Genomic DNA, 19,535 nt, shown 5'->3' on the forward strand with positions numbered 1-19,535 from the left:
AATTCAAGTTTTGAATTGGAATTGGATTGCTGTAGAGAGAATCTGAGGTCCTTTTTAGTTGCTAAAAGAATACCTCCTCCTTTTTTTTTATGACGAGGTAGCGAGAAGAAGTCGTAAGCCTCTGTAGGTAATTGATTAATTATTGCTGTGTCTGATGGTTTTAACCACGTTTCAGTGATTGCACATATCTCCGGTTTCACGTCGATGAGGTAGTCGTTTAAGATTACAGACTTTTTCGTTAGAGATTGTGCATTGAAAAGGCTTAAAGAGAAAAGGGTGAGGCCTAGCAGTTGCGTGGTAGGAGTGATCAAGATTGAAGAGAGGGATTTAAGGTTGTGTTGTTGGGCATGACGGAAAGAAATTCTTTTAGTTGGTGTATTATGTTGGAGAATTGGAACTGTGAAAAAAGGGGCCATTTGTAAGATCTATGTTGTGAGGTTATTAGGTTCGGGGGGGGGGGGGGTTGGACGCATGTTTTCGACGTACTAGCTTTACCCCTTATACAATATATAAGGGGTACAGGGGTAATTGCGTGTCGAAAACGCGGTCCAAACCCGGAGCGCACTGTACTGTATTGGCCCGTTATGATACAAGAATGGGGATAGGACAAAGAATTGTAACTTCTAAGATAAGCTGCAAAACGCCGAGGTTTGAAAAGAGAAACAAGAAGGGAGGCAGCTTTGTACGTCTTTAGAGAGTAACGGGTCAAAATGAGGGAGCAACAGTAAAAAAAAAAAAAAATTAAAAAGTAACAAAGGGATTTATGCGGTCTAAAAAGTTAAATTTATGCACTCTAAGAACCTCGGTACAAGAAAAGGTTCACGACCTACAGAAGGGAGGTGGGCTCGCACTTTCTGTCCCAGGCCAGCTCGCAGGCTGCAAGATCCCGGAGGAGCGATTCATTCGCCATCCATCCGGGTTGCTGATGCCACCGAGGCTAATGAGGCACCTGTGATTCAGGGCGCACATGCGGGGCGAGTTCGTGTTTCTGGCGCTTCACCTGTAGCAGAAGAGGGGAAGGCTGTGGCAACAGGTGGGGTCTCCGCCTTCCTCTCCCCGCTTTCCCGCCCGGGCCCCGGTGTGAGTGCGCCGCCCCGGGAGCTCTCCTGCAGAACATGGCGGCGACGGCGGCGGAGCAACTGCAGGTTAGTGACGGCGTTAGGACGCGCCAGCACCGGGCCTGGTCCCGACGAGTCCGCGGCGTTTCCTGCGAGGGGAGAGGGAGGCCAGCACCCGGGCTCTCCTCCCGCCCAGTCGGGAAGGAAAGCCGCAGCGGCTTCCACACGCCCGGCACTGGTCCTGCAGAGCAAGCCCCGGGCTCCGGCCCTCCCTGCACTCACAGGCACGGCTTTAGTCCACCCAGCACGGTCCCTGCAGGCCAGGCCTCCTCGCCCTGCACTTATTACCAGCTCCGGCCCCCCCTACACCCGGAACTACCCCCTCAGAGTGAGGCTTTCCTATGTGCCAGGGCAGTGTCTGCACCCCCCGGGTGGAGATGTGGGAGTTGGAAAAATGCTGCAAAACCCACAGGCCGATACAGTACAGTGCACTGTTAACCCGCATTTGGACGCGTGTTTTCGACGCGGTAGCTCTACCCCTTATTCAGTAAGAGGTAACAGCGCATCGAAAACGCGCGTCCAACCCCCCTGAAACTAATAGCGCCCCACAACATATAGCCAAGCCGCACATTTTACTTTCATATCATGGAGATATTAAGTCGGAGTCCCCAAAAGTAAAAAAAAAAAAAAAAAGTAAACATTAAAAAAAAAATAAATTAAAATTGGCCCGCGGCCCGGAAGACGGACGCTCATTTATGCTGGCATCTGTTTTGCGAACCCATGGGCCCTAATTTGCTTAGGCCACCCTCCTGAATCGTGCGTCCAGGAGAGTGGCCTGTGCAGGTGCTCTCCCGCCCGTTTTTCTGAATCGATCTGTCAGTAAGGAGTAATAGCACGTCGAAAATGCGGTTCCAACCCCCCCAAAACTAATGGCGCCCGCGACATGCAAATGCATGTTGATGGCCCTATTAGTTATTCCCGCGCGATACAGAAAGTAAAATGTGCAGCCAAGCCGCACATTTTACTTTCAGAAATTAGCGCCTACCCAAAGGTAGGTGTTAATTTCTGCCGGCACCGGGAAAGTGCAATGAAAAGCAGTAAAAACTGCTTTTCTGTACACCCTCCGACTTAATATCATGGTGATATTAAGTCGGAGGATTGCCAAGGAGATAAATAATGGTGACAAAACATTTTTCAGATACATCAGCGAAAAGAGAAAAGTTCAAAGTGGTATAGTGAAATTGAAAGGTGGACATGATCAATGTGTGGAGAGAGACGAAGAAATGGCAGAAATATTAAACGAATACTTCAGTTCTGTGTTCACGAAAGAAGACCCTGGAGAAGGACCGTCTCTACACAACAAGAAACTGGAGGGGAGTGGAGTAGATGAAAATCCATTTACAGTAGAAAATGTATGGGAAGAGCTAGAGAATCTGAAAGTGGACAAAGCCATGGGGCCTGATGAGGTTCATCCCAGGATACTGAGGGAGCTCAGAGATGTGCTGGCACGTTCACTGTGTGACCTGTTCAATAGATCCCTAGAAACAGGAGTGGTGCCGAGTGATTGGAGAAGAGCGGTGGTGGTCCTGCTTCACAAGAGTGGGAACAGAGAAGAGGCTGGTAACTACAGACCGGTTAGCCTCACTTCGGTGGTGGGAAAAGTAATGGAGTCACTGTTGAAAGAGAGAATAGTGAACTATCTACAGTCCGGAGAATTGCTGGACCAGAGGCAGCATGGATTCACCAGGGGAAGATCCTGTCAGACAAATCTGATTGACTTTTTTGACTGGGTAACCAAGGAATTGGATCAAGGAAGAGCGCTCGATGTCATCTACTTGGATTTCAGCAAAGCTTTTGATACGGTTCCGCACAGGAGACTGGTGAATAAAATGAGAAGCTTAGGAGTGAGTGCCGAGGTGGTGGCCTGGATTGCAAACTGGTTGAAGGACAGAAGACAATGTGTGATGGTAAATGGAACTCTCTCTGAAGAGAGAGCGGTTTTAAGCTGTGTACCGCAAGGATCGGTGTTGGGACCGGTCCTGTTCAATATTTATTTATTTATTTATTTTTGGCTTTTATATACCGATCTTCTTGCATTGGATACAAATCAAACCGGTTTACAGTGAAACAACTGAATACTTGCCATGGAGCAAATTACATAGAACAAAAACAGAAAAACAATGAGTAACATAGGTATAGGAGTTAGATAATATCATACAACAAAACCATAACAATAATAATATCATAAAACAAAAACCATAACAATGCAGGAGATGAATCAAGGCTTAAGATTGCACTAAACTGTTTGGGCATGTCATGGCGATATTAAGTCGGAGGTTCGAAAGTAAAAAAATAATGGAAAAAAAAAAATTTAAATCAGCTCGTGGGTTGAAAACCGGACGCTCAATTTTGCTGGCGTCCGGTTTCCGAACCCGTGGCTGTCAGCGGGTTTGAGAACCGATGCCGGAAAAAGTGAGTGTCTACTGTCAAACTCGCTGACAGCTGCCGCTCCTGTCAAAAAAGAGGCGCTTGGGACGTGCTAGTGTCCCTATTGCCTCTTTTAACCGCGGGCCCCTGTTCATTGTATCGCCCATGAGCAAATTTTGCATTACATTGTAAACCGATGTGATTTGTATCTGTTACAGGAACGTCGGTATAGAAACGTAAAAAATAAATAAATAAATACTGAATCGCGTGCGCAGGGGAGCAGCCTGCTAGTGCTTCCGCCGGCCCTGGTTGCAGGTTTAAAATAAAGAGTTAAGTGGAAAGATCCATACAAATATTTTACTCCTCGTTACAAGTATTCAGAATTTTCACATTTGAAAGTTGGCAACCCTAGTCAATCCCCCACCCCCACCCCACCAATCCTTGCCTGCCATTTTCCTCTGCTCTTCCCCTTAGTCCCATTCTTTCCCTGCTCTTCCTCTGCCCCAGCTGGCACCTCTAAGCTGGTTGGGTTGCAGTTTAAACACCAGCAGCACCTTCCTCCTGCAGCCCCGTAGTGAAACCTCTTGTGTTTGAACTGAGAGTCTCTGTTGTTAGAACCCTGTGGCCCCATGCAGTTCTAATAGCAGATGTTTGAACCATGTGGGGCTCCGTAGATACAGAACCTCACAGTTTCAAATGGGGATGTTTCACCGCAGGCTGCAGAGGGGAAGAGGTGCCAGTGTTTAAATTGTAGCCCAACTGGCTTAGAGGTGCCAGTTTGGTCAGAGGGAGAGGGTAATGAGGGAAGGTTGAAGAGCAGGGGAAGAGCTGTTACTGAGGTGACACCAGAATTTGAATTTTTTTTTGGTATGGTAAGTTAGTAAGGGCCTGTATCTTGGAGCGTGCATCTCTTTTGAATTCCTTGATGGTGGGAGAAGGCCATCTCATTCCTCACCTCAGGCAGCAGATTGCCTTGAGCTGGCCCTCACTCCTGACACCAGTTACTGATAAAGTTCTGCTATCACTCCAGGCTGACAACACTCTGAGCTGCCTTTCCCAGAGTAACATCATTATCATCAATGGCTGGCTCAATGTAATGTGGATTAGCATGTCGAACGGGAGATTTTGGGTCTGGCCCCTTTATTTTTTATTTGTTTGTTTGTTTAAGGTTTTTCTATACCGACATTCATTGTTTGCCATCATATCGGTTTACAGGCAACATGGAGTCAGCAACAGAGCTTTACAATGTAAGCAATATAACAGCTTGATAATGTCAGGCTGGGGAAGCAGCTCAAGGGATAGAACACATGGCAGTAGTAAATTATGTGGTGCACCACCAACTTCAGCAGTCAGTCTACACCCTTGGTCAGGCAGACAACATCTGTGAAAGATTGATTACCTGGAGCCATAACAATATTGAAGAACTTGCTCATGGTAAGGTCTTAAAGGAATTGATAGAAATTTAAAAAAATTGTAGGCCTTTCAAACAACTTCATTTTAGCTATCCTGCCTGTGGCTGATTATTGTGCACCTCAAGAAAAAAGTGCAGACTAAGGGCCTGATTTATTAAGGGTTTTCTCCCATTCTGTGTCTATGAGAAAAATGTAGACACATTACATGTTTTAGCCAGACATGTCAGGAAACCTTGCCATTATGTTCAGGGCATTCGGAATTACTGAGGTAATTTCACCTTCGAAGAACCCAGGGACATACATTGTGATGCGTATGGAGGATAAAATACTAGAGACTAATGTTGATACTAAGGTCAAAAACAGACAAGGAAACAAGGAGCAAACAGATTATAAATGGAGCAGAAACTGTCTCTCATTCGAAGCTGTTCGTTATGACCATCGGTCGCAGACCGATGCGACCGCGTCTACTCACATCCTGCACTGTCCTGCTTCCATCTCCGGACCTGCTCGCAGCGGGGCCAGTCTTTGCCGCCACATACCCCATGGTTTCTCATGACGGTCAGGACACCGCGGGCAACCACGCCGACTATGGGCCTTCCTAGGTGTGCGTGCGCCACCGGGGTCTCTTTTGAAGCTGCTTCGGCGGGAAACTCGGGGACGGCTCTGATTGATGATGTCATTGGATCAGGGTTCCTAAGCTCCACGTTCGCCCCCGGATAGTCGACTTGGCAATGAGTTTCATCGCTATTCTATGAGCTCCTGTCTCCCTGGGACCTGTGGTGGCATTACCGGTCCCTTCCTGGACTCTGGACCTGGCAGGTACCTGCTCCTCGGGAGCCTGCGTGCACTCTCTAAGGAGGGCTGCGGGCTTTCCCCGCTCCTCGGGCTGGCCCTGCACCTTCTGGAAGTCCTATCCACCGGCTCCCCGCTCCTCGGGATTGCCTCTGGAGATGTCTGTATGACTTGGGAGTTCTATCCCCGTGCTTTGCCGCTCCTCGGGGCAGTGCCTACGTTCTACACTCGAGACTGTCAGTGCTTCCCCGTTCCTCGGGTCAGTACTCTTGTTCAACCATCGGCTACTACCGGTATGTTCCCGCTCCTCGAGCTGGTCTGTGTCATCACCTGGAGACCTGACTCGAGTTTCCCCACTCCTCCGGTTAGCCTTCTTCATATCATCAGTACCTCCCTCACTATGCAGCTCCATTCCTCGGGGGCCTCTAGAGTCTACCTCTTGCACGGTCTGTTTCGAGCTTCCCGCTCCTTGGGCCTGCTTGGCACCACCCCCTCAGAGGTCTCTGCCCAGGTACTGATCTCCAGCCTACTTGCTTACTGTGGGGGGGTCCCTCCTTGTTGGGCTTCCTATCCCATTCCTCGGGACCTCCTCAAAGATTCTCACCTAGAGCTCCTGCTGTACCAGACCTCGCCTTCCGACAGTGTGGACCAGTGAGGCTCCTCCCCACCGGTGGTAACAACTCGCACCTTGGGCCAAGGGTCCACAAACCCACAGACCAATACAGATTGCCAAGTCCATGGACCCGGCAGAGGTCTCGGCCCTCCAGGCCATCCCTGGCCTGGCACAACAAATCAGCGAACTGCAAAAGTTCCTGGAGTCTCTAGCAACTACTGTCGACAACCTGAGCACTCATTTAGATGCTACCGTGGCTGCCACCACAATGTCTACCAAGCTCAATACCTCCACCTCTATGCCAGTTCTCCGCCATCCGTGCCCTTGCCAGCACCCCCACGATTTTTAGGGAACCCTCTTATGCACAAGGGTTCTTGAACCAATGCAATATGCACTTTTGTCTACATCCAGCGTGCTTCCCGGACGCGATCACCAAGACTACTTACATCCTTTCCCTATTGGATGGTAAGGCCTTTGCTTGGGCGTCACCCCACTGGGAGCATGTGGACCCTGGTTCTTCGAGACCTCCCAGAGTTTCTGGCTCTATTCTGGTCCGACTTTGAAGATCCTGGACGGAGAGCCATTTCTGGTTCACCACTTCTTCGTCTCCAGCAAGGCCTTTGCCGTCTCATGGACTATGTTATTGAGTTCAGAACCTTGGCTTCAGAACTTCACTGGGATTCCGACTGTTTACGTTCCATCTTCCTCAAAGGACTGAGTCCTCGGATTAAAGATGAGCTGGCGGCTCGCAAATTGCCCATGTTGCTGGACTCCTTGATTGACCTTAGTGGGCGCATTGACCGCCGCCTGCAAGAGCATTCCCTAGAGGTCAAAGCCTCCCAGAGGGCTACCTCAGGCTCATCCCGAGCTTGACGTTCTTCTCCTCCCAGAGCGAATACCACACAGAACCTCGCAGAGAAAGAACCTATGCAGATGGGTCGGAGCAGACTTTCTCCTAAGGAATGACGATGTTTGGCCTCTGTCTGTACTGCGGCCAGTCCGGACATGCCATTGCCTCCTGTTCAGTCTGTCTGGGAAACTCTCGGGCTTAGGTTCTGCTGGAGGACTGCTCCTAGGCCTGACTTCACTGTCTCCTCCATTGTCTGTCCCCATTTTCATTAAGATGGACAATCAGGAGTTCCACACTTTGGCATTGGTGGACTCCAGGGCTGGAGGGAACTTCATATTAAAACAACTCACAGAACACCTGCAGATTCCCACCATCTGCTCATCTGTACCATTACTACTCTCATCTATCCATGGGGAACCCCTTCCTGGTGAGGATACCCACACATGGGCCCTATTCAGCTACGCACCGGGACCCTATACGTGGAAACCATTTCCTTCCATATATTGGATAAAGCCATTCATACTGTGGTTTTGGGACTACCGTGGCTACAGCAACACACGTCACAGTTCGACTGGGCTACCTCAGAACGCTCTCATTGGGGTTCCTCCTGTTATGAGAACTGCCTAGAGTCCGTCTCACCTTTGCCCTGTATGACTACCTCGCCGTCCCTTCCCGGCCTTCCACCACAATACGCTTCTTTTGCCGATGTGGTCTCGAAGAAGGCTATTAACTGTAATATCTATCCGTACATTGTTTGTATTCGCCTATATATAGAATAGTTCTAATTGCGTTAAGTTAACAAGTTGCTCGGTTTTTAATATTTCTTTCTGTAACAAGTTGTTAAAATGTAAACCGGAGTGAAAGCAGCCTGCTATACCTCGGTATATAAAAAAAACTCTAAATAAATAAATAAATAAATATTTGTACTTTATGGTCTCCTTATTCTGTATTTGGTCTGTGCTCTGTATGAGTGACTATGGTGAGGTATTCTACTACGTTGTAGTTTCTGTGTAGTGATCTATAACTGTCTGACTTGTTCTGTTTTACTAATAGGGATGTTTATTAGGGCCTGGAGTGATATTTGCAGTGTTGTATTTTCATGGGTAGGGTTCTTACTGTTTGAATGCTGGCAGTTAGTGTTGTTTTGGTATTGGGGGTTTGCTATATGGTAGTTCTAGTTCAGTTTATTTATGGTTTTCTGAGGGCCAAGCCAAAACCCAACACACTTTTACAATAGGCCTAATCCATATGGGTTCCAAGTGTCTTTTTAGCAGAGTTTTGTCATTGGTGCCACAGCAGTGTATGTAAATCTAATATACATGTAAGTGATAATTTTACCTCAGAAGACTGTACTTTGAATGTCCTTTTTCATGTAAAATTTGTTATTGCATAATTATTAACTGCATGTGTCATGAGTGAAGTGTAAAGAGGCTATAAGATTCACCTAGGGCACTTCCTATCCTTGCACTGACCCAGAGAAAGTTCAACACACACAAGCCCTTACCATTCACCCATCTCCCACTTCCCCAGGGGACAAAATGCTGGGGCAACATATTGAGGTGAGCTTGGATGTTAATTTTAATCAGGTAAGTGATGCCCAAATAGGACTGTTTCTATATGTTTAGGCCACATATTCTTGATCTGATTACATCCCTGTTATGGTTATTGATGTTTGGGTGGATCCTTGGACACAGTGGCAGCTGACCATGCCCATGGGGGGCAGTTCCGTGAGGAACCACGGTGTCAGGCTAGACTCTGGATACACAAACACAGATTTGAATCTTTATTTAAACAGTTTTTGGAAACCACCAGAGGTGGCAGTAGTGAGTAGTAGAATTTGATCCCGGCTGGGCGAGTATCCCACAGGATGCTGGAACAGCGAATACTCTGCTTGGCTGTGCTGTAGTGGAAAGAGACTGAGAGTTATGAGTACACAGTGAGAAACATACAGAGTCCCAGGTAGAATAGGAGAAGCTCCGAGACAGGGAGAGCAGGCCCACAAGGGCTAGACTCTGGATACACAAACACAGATTTGAATCTTTATTTAAACAGTTTTTGGAAACCACCAGAGGTGGCAGTAGTGAGTAGTAGAATTTGATCCCGGCTGGGCGAGTATCCCACAGGATGCTGGAACAGCGAATACTCTGCTTGGCTGTGCTGTAGTGGAAAGAGACTGAGAGTTATGAGTACACAGTGAGAAACATACAGAGTCCCAGGTAGAATAGGAGAAGCTCCGAGACAGGGAGAGCAGGCCCACAAGGGCTAGACTCTGGATACACAAACACAGATTTGAATCTTTATTTAAACAGTTTTTGGAAACCACCAGAGGTGGCAGTAGTGAGTAGTAGAATTTGATCCCGGCTGGGCGAGTATCCCACAGGATGCTGGAACAGCGAATACTCTGCTTGGCTGTGCTGTAGTGGAAAGAGACTGAGAGTTATGAGTACACAGTGAGAAACATACAGAGTCCCAGGTAGAATAGGAGAAGCTCCGAGACAGGGAGAGCAGGCCCTCGAGGAGCGAGTACCTGATCCCTTAGAGCAGAGAGACTCAGTGATATTGTACTCACACAGCGATTCCACTAGATGAGAGGTCTGGCACTGAAACAGAGGACAGGCCCTTGAGGAGCGAGTACCTGGTTCCAGGGAAGCAGTACTGTGGAATAGATGGTAGTTGTACTCACAGATGGAAACTGTTAGTGAAGTCTTCCAAGTAGAAAGGGTGGTAGATGCAGGCAGCAACTCAGGGAAAATGGGCCTTCGAGGAGCGAGTACCGGTTTCCTGATAGCACCTGAAAGAAGCAGAAGAGGCCCCCGAGGAGCGGGTACCCCGTTAGCAATAAGAGTTCCAGATAACGCTGGAGTGGCAGAGAAGCTTCGGTACGGAGAGCGAATCCCATCCGTAGTATTCCAGTTGCTAACTCGATTAGCTAGCAAAAGTAGTAGGCTTAAATATCCGTGCAGCGTGATGTCATCTCAGGGGGATGCCCCTGAGGTTCGCGCCAACGAGGAAATAAAGATGAGGGCGGCGTGCGCCCTATGGTACCTTGGAGGAGCATGGCAGGAAGCAGCACCAAAGCCAGTCCGGGGACGCCGGAGAGGTTGGCAGACAGACGCCATGGCAGCAGGTAGTCCGAAGTGAGTGGGAGGGGCCGAAAGAAGAGTGAGGTAGGCGGGGTGAAGTCGTCATAGACCGATGGTCGCAACAATCCCTTAGTATTTGATGATCCTCTCTATCTACATATATAGTACAGAATAGTCGCCTAGTACTGATACTTCTACTAGTAAAGCTGTTTTTCTCAGGGGCAGGCCATTTTTGCCTGCAGACAGAAAGAAGACCCCAGAGGTTTTCTATCATAAAGGATTTTATTGGTTGGTCTGGGAAGGAGTAATTATATTCTATGATTTATGCAAAGAATGTACATAAGAAAGAATGACATTAACTATAAATGTAAAGTATGAAATTAGGAGAGGGGCGGAGCTGAGGGTGGAGTTGGGGTGGAACTAGTGGCAGAACTTGGTTGCCCCCCCCCCCCCCCCCAACCAAAAAAGAGTTCTGTTGCCTCTGGAAAGGATTATTTATTTTCCTTGGAGTTAACTTGGGTAGCGGCAGACGCTCGACTTGAGAAGGTCAAGCTGAGGGGAAGGGTATGTAAAAGAGCATATGATAGACCCTCCTTAAAAGCCCGGGACCAGGCATTTAGCTTAGTCCACCTTAAGCCACAGACAGAAAGGGAATTCTGTTTTGAGGGTGTTTTCCTTGGAAGGGAGGCCCCAAGGAAAGAGATGGAAGCTGAGGAAAGGCTAGTACTGACTATCTGTGAATTACATTGCTCTATTTTTGCTTTTGAAAACTGCTAACATAGGCAGTGCTGTTTGTTTGTTTTTCTGCAAGAAATAAAATGTTTATAATCTATTCTCTGGCCAGCTGCAGACCACTCAAGGTGCCACATTTACTTACATTGCTGGTCTATTTACTTTTCAAACCTATTTCTTTACTTCAGGTCATTAGAAATCTCCATAAATGTTGAAGTCAAGCGTTTAAATATTTGGTTTGAAAAATTAGTTTTGGCATTATAGCTGACTCAATATTACTACTACACTGCACACAAGACAGCTGTGCATATTCCATCAAATAAGATGAATGAATTCAAGACACTGAATAATAATAAGGTGCAGATAGCATGCTTTATTTAAAATCAACAATTCTATCCCCAGAAGGTTCAATTAACTGAATTAACATTTACTACTACAAGAACTACAGGAGGGTATTTGTAAACACTTAATGTTTACATTTTTTTAGTCCACATAAATTATGTTCTTGCACATCCAAGGAGATCATGTGCAGAATTGTCTCTTGTGTGAAGGTCATCTTCAACAGGAAGTCTCTCTCTATTGAGGCATTCTTAAACATCAACATTGAGTTGAGGCACAAACATTAGTTGAAAGCTGAGCAGGGTATTCATTCCCCAAGGAACTTTCTCCTACCAACCATTAGTTCCAAAAGTTGCATTTTAAAATGTCACAAAATAAATGGAACAAAACTTCATAACCGTTAACATCGCCTATATACAGTATGTACATGTGTAGAACAATGTTTACAATTTTTAAGTCAAAAGTAATGACAAGGCAAAATCTATCTTTGGACATTGTCTCATCCAGGTAGGTACAAAAATATTTTTCATATTTACGTACCAGTTATTCCAGTCCATGTGAACCACTTGCAAAAGGTCGAGCAGTTAAGTTCATGCTTGTTTCAGCACCTGTTCTCAACACTACCTGTTTTGGTGGTTCTTCAACTAGAGCTGTGGAGCATAGTAAATACAGAATGAACCATAAATGACCTCACTTTAATAAGTGAAGCCATATAATTGCTAGAGTGGTAGGAATAGACATAAGAGAGTCATTTTATAGTATAAACCCAGTGAGTATATCAGTAGATTAATGATTTAAAGGAAAGGGGACTAATGATAAGAAAATTAAGATTTTCATTTTTTGGAATCTATTCTGCTCTTCCCAGTCAGATTTCCCAAATACTCCCCTACTGTATTTGGACTTAATTCAGTCTCTTTTCCTTGTGAATTGGCCCTAGTTAGGACACATTCCCAGTAGGTGACTAGACAGCATGGGTCACAGCTTTACCTTCCTGATTTTCTCTACTTATGGATCATGTCTATGTCCCGAATGATATTCTGTGACAATGTGGATAACACAAAGCCCCCTGTACAACTCATGTTTTCACTTCTCCTTGACTTACAAATAATGGCTATAAATGAGTGATAACTGGCTCTCTTTCCTAGTAGCAGAAAAAAATATTTGTGCAGTAATTTCCAATTCACAAAGCTTAGAGGAAAACAGATCCACCTATGCAGGACTAACTTGTTTTGCGTGCTTGGTAGTATGCACTATTATGAGTGGACTACCCAGGACTGCTTCAATTTTGCTTTAACTCATACACTAGATAGTTGCATACTCAAAGCAGATTCTTTGCAGTAGACTTGACATGCTTGTTTTATGGGGATTCACATTTCTAGTTTCCTTTTGAAATCTAATACATATTAAGTATTTGTGAGTAGGAAATATAATTTGGCCGTTATTGTTTACTATGTTGAAAAGATGTAGGGGCCAATATTCAGAAAATGTTGAGCTAAATTTAGGGTGACGGTTAGGAACCTCTTTTTAATCTTAGGAGGGTAAATTTTCAGCTGAAAATTCATCTAAATTTAAGCCCCATAACCTTATAGAGCTCCTAAATGTAGTCACTTAACTGCTGCTCATCCGTGGGAAGAAAAGGGGCAGGGGGCGATAGTGAGCAGGGAGTTGCATCGCGGCGGTGCGTTTTTGCCCATTGTGGTTGCGGCCATGCTGCACACTATTGCCCCCATAGCGCCAATGAAATAGCTGTAGCTATTTCCGGAGCTAATGCAGGCGATAATGTGCAAAACATTATCTCCTGCAGTGCTACAAGCCCCTAACTTTCCTTAACCCCGCCTAAACCCTGCCCAAACTCCTCCCCTTACCCTAATTTGAATTTTCAACCAATGATGCAGTAATTATCGCGATTTGAAAAATTACCCCCTAAGTTAGGATTCATTTTCAGCCAAATTTAGGAGCCTGTTGTTGCAAACTGTTGCGGACTGCACAGTGGACCCTTGGGCCGACCTGGTGGAGGAAGATGGTTGGAGGAGAGCTCCGCGGAGATGGGGGCAGGTCGGGAGGCGGTACCAAGATAAACGCAGGAACAGAATCTTCACCTTGGAGACCCGAGATCCCCCCGGGAGGAGCCCTTGAGGATCCGGACCGCTGGGACTTAGGTGGCAGAAGTGAGTCCTGAAGAGAAGATGGAATCTTCACCCTGGAGATCCGAGATCCCCCCGGGAGGAGCCCTTGAGGATCCGGATTGCTGGGACTTAGGCGGCAGCAGCGAGACCAAAGTGAGGACGGAGCAGAAGTCGAGACAGGTGACAGACACGAAGTATCAGAGGTGAACCGGGATCAGGAACCAAGGTGACAAACCGAGAAGAATCCAGAAGATGAGCAGGATCAGGAACAGTAGAACCAAGATCAGGAACACAGCAGGACTAGGATTAGAAACACAGTAACTGGTGCCTCCAAGGAGAGAACCTAGTTGCTAGGCAACCTCCTTAGCCAGATGCCAGGCTTAAATACCTTGCCGGCATCTGACATCATCAAGGAGGTGGGCCGGAACTTCCTGCAGTTGAGTCTTTAAAACAGTCTCCCTCGCGAGAGAGAGGAAGGTAAGGATCTAGTCGCGAGTCTAGTGACTGGGACCGCAACAGTACCCCCCCTCTTACGCCCTCTCTTCAAGGGGCTTGGTTTACCAGGATGGTCTTGATGGAACTGTTGCAGGAGAGATTTGTCCAGGATGTTGCGAGCAGGTTCCCAGGTGTTCTCCTCCTCACCGCAGCCCTCCAAAGCCAACAGGTACTCCCAGCGGCGGTGGAAGAATCGTACCTCAAGGACCTCCCAAACCTGGTATGTGGGATCAGCAGCAGCAGGGGTATCCGCAGGGTCTGGAGGTCTTCGATGAAACCTAGAAAGAACAACTGGTTTGAGAAGAGAGACATGAAATACATTGTGAATACGTAAGGAAGTGGGCAACCGTAAGCGATAGAAAACCATTCCAACTCTCTCAGCAATTCGGAATGGACCGCAGAACTTAGGAGCCAATTTCTTCGAAGGCAATCTAAGGTGAATTTCTTTGTGCTTACCCAAACTTTGTCTCCTGGAAGAAACACTGGTGCAGGTCGATGATGCCGATCGGCATGCCTCTTGGCAGAGCTTGCTGATGCACTTAATCTGGTTTGGATGGAATTCCAGAGATTATGCAATTGCTGAGCAGACACCTGGGCTGCCGGTGACGGAATGGTCAGAGGCAGGGGTAGCGGTGGTTTAAGTTGCTTACCATACACAACTTGAAAGGGTGACTTCCCCGTGGCTGAGTGAATCTGAGTATTGTAAGAGAATTCGGCCCATGGTAGTAACTCTACCCAGTTGTCTTGTCTTTCATTGGCAAAGGCGCGAAGAAATGTTTTTAAGGAACGGTTCATGCGCTCAGTCTGGCCATTACTCTGGGGATGAAAGGCAGTAGAGAAACTGAGTTGAACCCCAAACTTCTTGCACAGGGCTTTCCAATAACGGGCCATAAACTGGGGGCCCCGGTCAGAAACAATGTCCTGTGGAAGTCCATGAATCCGGAAGATATGCTGAGTGAAAAGCAGCGCTAACTCTGGTGCGGATGGCAATTTGGCCAATGGAACAAAATGGGCCATCTTGGAAAAGCGATCCACCGTTACCCAAATAACTGACTTCCCATTCGACGAAGGTAGATCCACGATGAAGTCCGTGGCAATATGAGTCCATGGTTCCTTGGGAACAGGCAGTGGTTGCAGAAACCCCCAAGGTTGGCCAATACGAGGCTTTTGTCTAGCGCAAGTGGGGCAGGAACTTACGTAGCTGCGAATGTCGGTTCTCACATTTGGCCACCAATAATAACGGTTTAGTAAGTCTAAAGTTCTTTCTTGGCCAGCATGACCACCAGAAAGAGAGTCATGGGCCCACCTTAATACCTCCTTTTGGAGACGCTTTGGGACTACTGTCCTTCCTAGTGGGCTCACTGTCACTGCCGCTATGTTGATTCTTGCTGGATCCAAGATGTACTAGGAAAGCTCTCCCTCTTCTTCTAGTTTCATAGTTCATGACAAGGCGTCCGCACGAGTATTCTTGGCTGCTGGACGATACCGAAGTGTAAAGTCAAAGCGATTGAAGAAGAGGGACCGCTGGGCTTGCCACAAGAATTCTAAATTCTTATGATTAGTGTATACCGTAATAGGGTGCGCTGCCGCCTCCAGCCAATGCTAACTTGATTGATAGGAGTTTCTTGTCTCCTATACTGTAGTTACACTCGGCTGCTGAAAACATTTTGGAAAAGTAAGAACATGGAAGTAGTTTACCCGAGCAAGAGTGCTGACTTAAGATTGCCCCTACTGCAATGCTGGAGGCGTCCACCTCTACAACGAAAGGACGACATGGATCTGGATGGTGTAAACAAGTGTCCAACAAGAATGCTTGTTTCAGATCCTCAAAAGTTTGACAGGCTGCTTTGGGCCAAACTTTAGCATCCACCCCCTTTTTGGTTAGCGTGGTAAGAGGTGCGACTCTGAGGGAATAATTAGGAATAAACTGTAGAAGTTTGCAAATCCAAGAAAATGTAACGCCTTCACCCCCACAGGGCGAGGCCAATCCTTTATAGCGGACACCTTCTCCGGGTCCATGTGGAACCCGGTAGATGAAACGATATATCCCAGGAAGGGGAGTGACTCACATTCAAACATACACTTTTCTAGCTTCGCATACAATTGATTGTCTTTGAGAACTTGAAGTACTTGTTTAACATGTTGACGATGGGACTTCAGATCTGGTGAATAAATCAAGACATCATCAAGATATACTATTACATAGGAGTGTAGCATTTCACGCAACACCTCATTCATGAGGTTTTGGAAGACTGCCAGAGCGTTACATAGGCCAAAGGGCATCACTAAATATTCATAATGCTCGTCTCGTGTTGAAGGCAGTCTTCCATTCATCCCCAGGGCGGATTCGAACTAAGTTGTAGGCCCCTCGTAGATCAAGTTTGGTAAAAACCTTGGCCCCTTGCAATCTCTCCAGAAGTTCTGGGAATAATGGCAGCGGGTACCGATCACACTTGGTTATGACATTAAGACCCCTGTAATCAATGCAAGGTCTAAGCGAGCCGTCTTTCTTTCCCATGAAGAAAAACCCCGCCCCAGCTGGAGATCGGGAGGGTCTGATAAAACCTTTAGCGAGATTCTCAGAGATGTACTCAGACATAGCGCGTGTCTCTGGCAAGGATAGAGGGTATACCCTTTCACGCGGTGGAATGGTTCCGGGTAAAACGTCTATTGTGCAATCAAAGGGGCGATGCTGAGGCAAATTATCCGCTTTCTTCTTGGAGAAGACTTCTGCAAAATCAGAGTAAGGTGCAGGTGGCAATACGGAAGTAGTCAACAAGGACACAGACGGTGGACCCGGAACCTGTAGACAGTGATCAAAACAAAAGGGACTCCAACGGATGATTTGTAACGAGTCCCAATGGATCATGGGCGAATGGCGTTGTAGCCATGGTAATCCCAATACCACCGGGTGAACCGCTTTCTCCAGGATCAAAAAGGAAATTTCCTCAGAATGTAGCACTCCGGTCAGGAGAGTAAGCGGAGCCGTGGAGTTAGAAATACTACCAGGCAACACTGTCCCTTGGATAGGCATAATCTTAAGAGGAGGAGTCCGAGGACGAGTAAGTAATTGAAGTTGCTGTACCAAATCGGAAAGAATAAAATTCCCACCCGCTCCGGAGTCAATAAAGGCGAGTGTGCTGAAAGACCCTCCAGGATATTGTAGTGTCACTGGTACAGTACATTGAGGAGCAGCATTAGCACAGCCTAGGAGTAGCTCCTCAGTTTTGCCTAGGCCTTGGCGTTTCCCAGACGCTCTTTGCATTGGGCTAGGAAGTGACCCTTGCTGCCACAGTATAAACATAGGCCCAAGGCCCGACGCCTTCGCCTCTCCTCCGCAGTTAAAGGCGTGCGACCCAACTGCATAAGTTCCTCTGTAGAAGAGTCTGAGTGTGTCGCCCCAGGACTTGACGAGGTTGTCAAGGGTCTAGTGAAGGCAGGTGCTAAGGATATTGGTCGACGTGGCGGACGTCCCTCCCTTACTCTTTGCTGAAGTCGACAGTCGATCCGGCCAGCAAGGTCAATTACTCTGTTGAGGTCGTCTGGAATGTCCCTAGCCGCCAACTCGTCCTTAATGCGCGGTGAGAGACCCTCCAGGAAAACTCCCCGGAGACTGTCTTCACGCCACCCTACCTCCATAGCGAGGGTGCGAAATTCAATTGCATAGTCTGACAGGGAGCGAGCTCCCTGTCTCAGCTGTAATAGCTCTGACGTAGCAGTGGGCAAGCGTGTGGGTTCATCAAATGCTTGCTTGAAATTAAGAATGAACTGCTGCAGATTACTTAATAAGGGATCCCACATTGGTGATGCCCAGCTTAACGCCCTCCCTTCCAAAAGTGACAAGATATAGGCTATTTTCACAGTCCAAGGGGAACTGACCAGGGAGTAGAGAGAACCTGATATAGTCCTGGTTCAAAAATCCTCGGCAGCCTTTGGCCTCTCCTGCGTAGCGTGAGGGCGCGGGCAATTGAGTGGGAGCAGTAATGTTCACAGTAGGAGCTGGAGGCAGTAATGGTGGTGGCTCTAGCGGAGTGGCATCCAGGCGATTCGCCAGCCTCTCGATGGTGGCAGCCAGAACGTTGAGACAATGTTGCTGCTGTTGTAAGCGTTGGGCCATTCCCGGAATGGCTTGCAGACCAGAGATATCCGCCGGGTCCATGGCCTAGCAAACTGTTGCAAACTGTTGCGGACTGGACAGTGGACCCTTGGGCCGACCTGGTGGAGGAAGATGGATGGTGGAGAGCTCTGCGGAGATGGGACAGGCCGGGAGGCGGTACCAAGATAAACACAGGAACAGAATCTTCACCCTGGAGATCTGAGATCCCCCCCCAGGAGGAGCCCTTGAGGATCCGGACTGCTGGGACTTAGGCGGCAGAAGCGAGTCCTGAAGAGAAGATGGAATCTTCACCCTGGAGATCCGAGACCCCCCCGGGAGGAGCCCTTGAGGATCCGGACTGCTGGGACTTAGGCGGCAGCAGCGAGACCAAAGCGAGGACGGAGCAGAAGTCGAGACAGGCGACAGACACGGAGTTTCAGAGGTGAACTGGGATCAGTAACCAAGGTGACAAACCGAGAAGAATCCAGAAGATGAGCAGGATCAGGAACAGCAGGACCAGGATCAGAAACACAGCAGGATCAGGATTAGAAACAGTAACTGGTGCCTCCAAGGAGAGAACCTCGTTGCTAGGCAACCTCAGCCAGATGCCAGGCTTAAATACCTTACCGGCGTCTGACATCATCAAGGAGGCGGGCCGGAACTTCCTGTAGTTGAGTCTTTAAAACAGTCTCCCTCGTGCAAGAGAGGAAGGTAAGGACCCGGTTGCAAGTCTAGCGACCGGGACCGCAACACCTGTTTTCAGTTGAAAATTCAAATAAATTTAGGATCCTAAATGTCCTAAGTAAGGTGCCTAATTATGAAATTCAATGCTAAACTCCTAAATTTGTTTCCCTTAACTCTGCCTTTAGTCACCTGCTTTTTAGGTTCCTAAATTAGGACCCTAAATTTAGGAACTCGGTCCTAGTATATTTTCAGAAGGGCCAATTTAGGAGTCTAACTCCAAAAGTTGAGCCTAAACCCTTTGAAAATTGGCCTCATAACAACCAGAACATAAGAAATTGCCATACTGGGTCAGACCGAGGGTCCATCTAGCCCAGCATCCTGTTTCCAACAGTGGCCGATCAAGGCAAGTACCAAAACACTAAGTACTGGTAGATCCCATTCTACTGATGCCAGTAATAGCAGTGGCTATTCTCTAAGACAGTGGTTCTCAACCTTTTTTCTGTCGGGACACACCTGATAGATGGTCCTCATATGCGAGACACCCTGAAAACATGACAGTCACAGGGCTAACTCCATCCCCACCCCTCAGTAATGGGTATAAAGCAGAGCTAGAACATTCCCTGTACAACTCACCATACAAAAAAAGATTTTCTGGTATTATCTCAATAACAGCAACACAAACTCCCTCTACTAACAGGCACAATAGCCCTACTTATAAAAAGACAGCAGTTCAACACCAAAGCATGTTCAATTGAGAAAACACAACAAATAAAATGAGGTATTTTATGTACCTACATGCTAGTTAAATATCTCACCTCGGTCATATAC

At 47.3% G+C, this 19,535-nt stretch overlaps 1 long non-coding RNA gene across 2 annotated transcripts in view; it reads left to right on the top strand.

Moving 5' to 3' along the window:
- Positions 1-807: 807 nt before the first annotated feature.
- Positions 808-19,535, top strand: part of LOC115079888 — a 99,412-nt gene continuing 80,684 nt past the window's right edge. For both annotated transcript variants that reach the window (XR_003853432.1, XR_003853433.1), the window contains exon 1: positions 808-1,145. This is a non-coding gene — a long non-coding RNA (uncharacterized LOC115079888). The remainder of the gene's footprint in view (positions 1,146-19,535) is intronic.

The sequence above is a fragment of the Rhinatrema bivittatum genome, chromosome 18, assembly GCF_901001135.1.
Source record: "Rhinatrema bivittatum chromosome 18, aRhiBiv1.1, whole genome shotgun sequence".
Lineage (NCBI taxonomy): Eukaryota > Metazoa > Chordata > Amphibia > Gymnophiona > Rhinatrematidae > Rhinatrema > Rhinatrema bivittatum.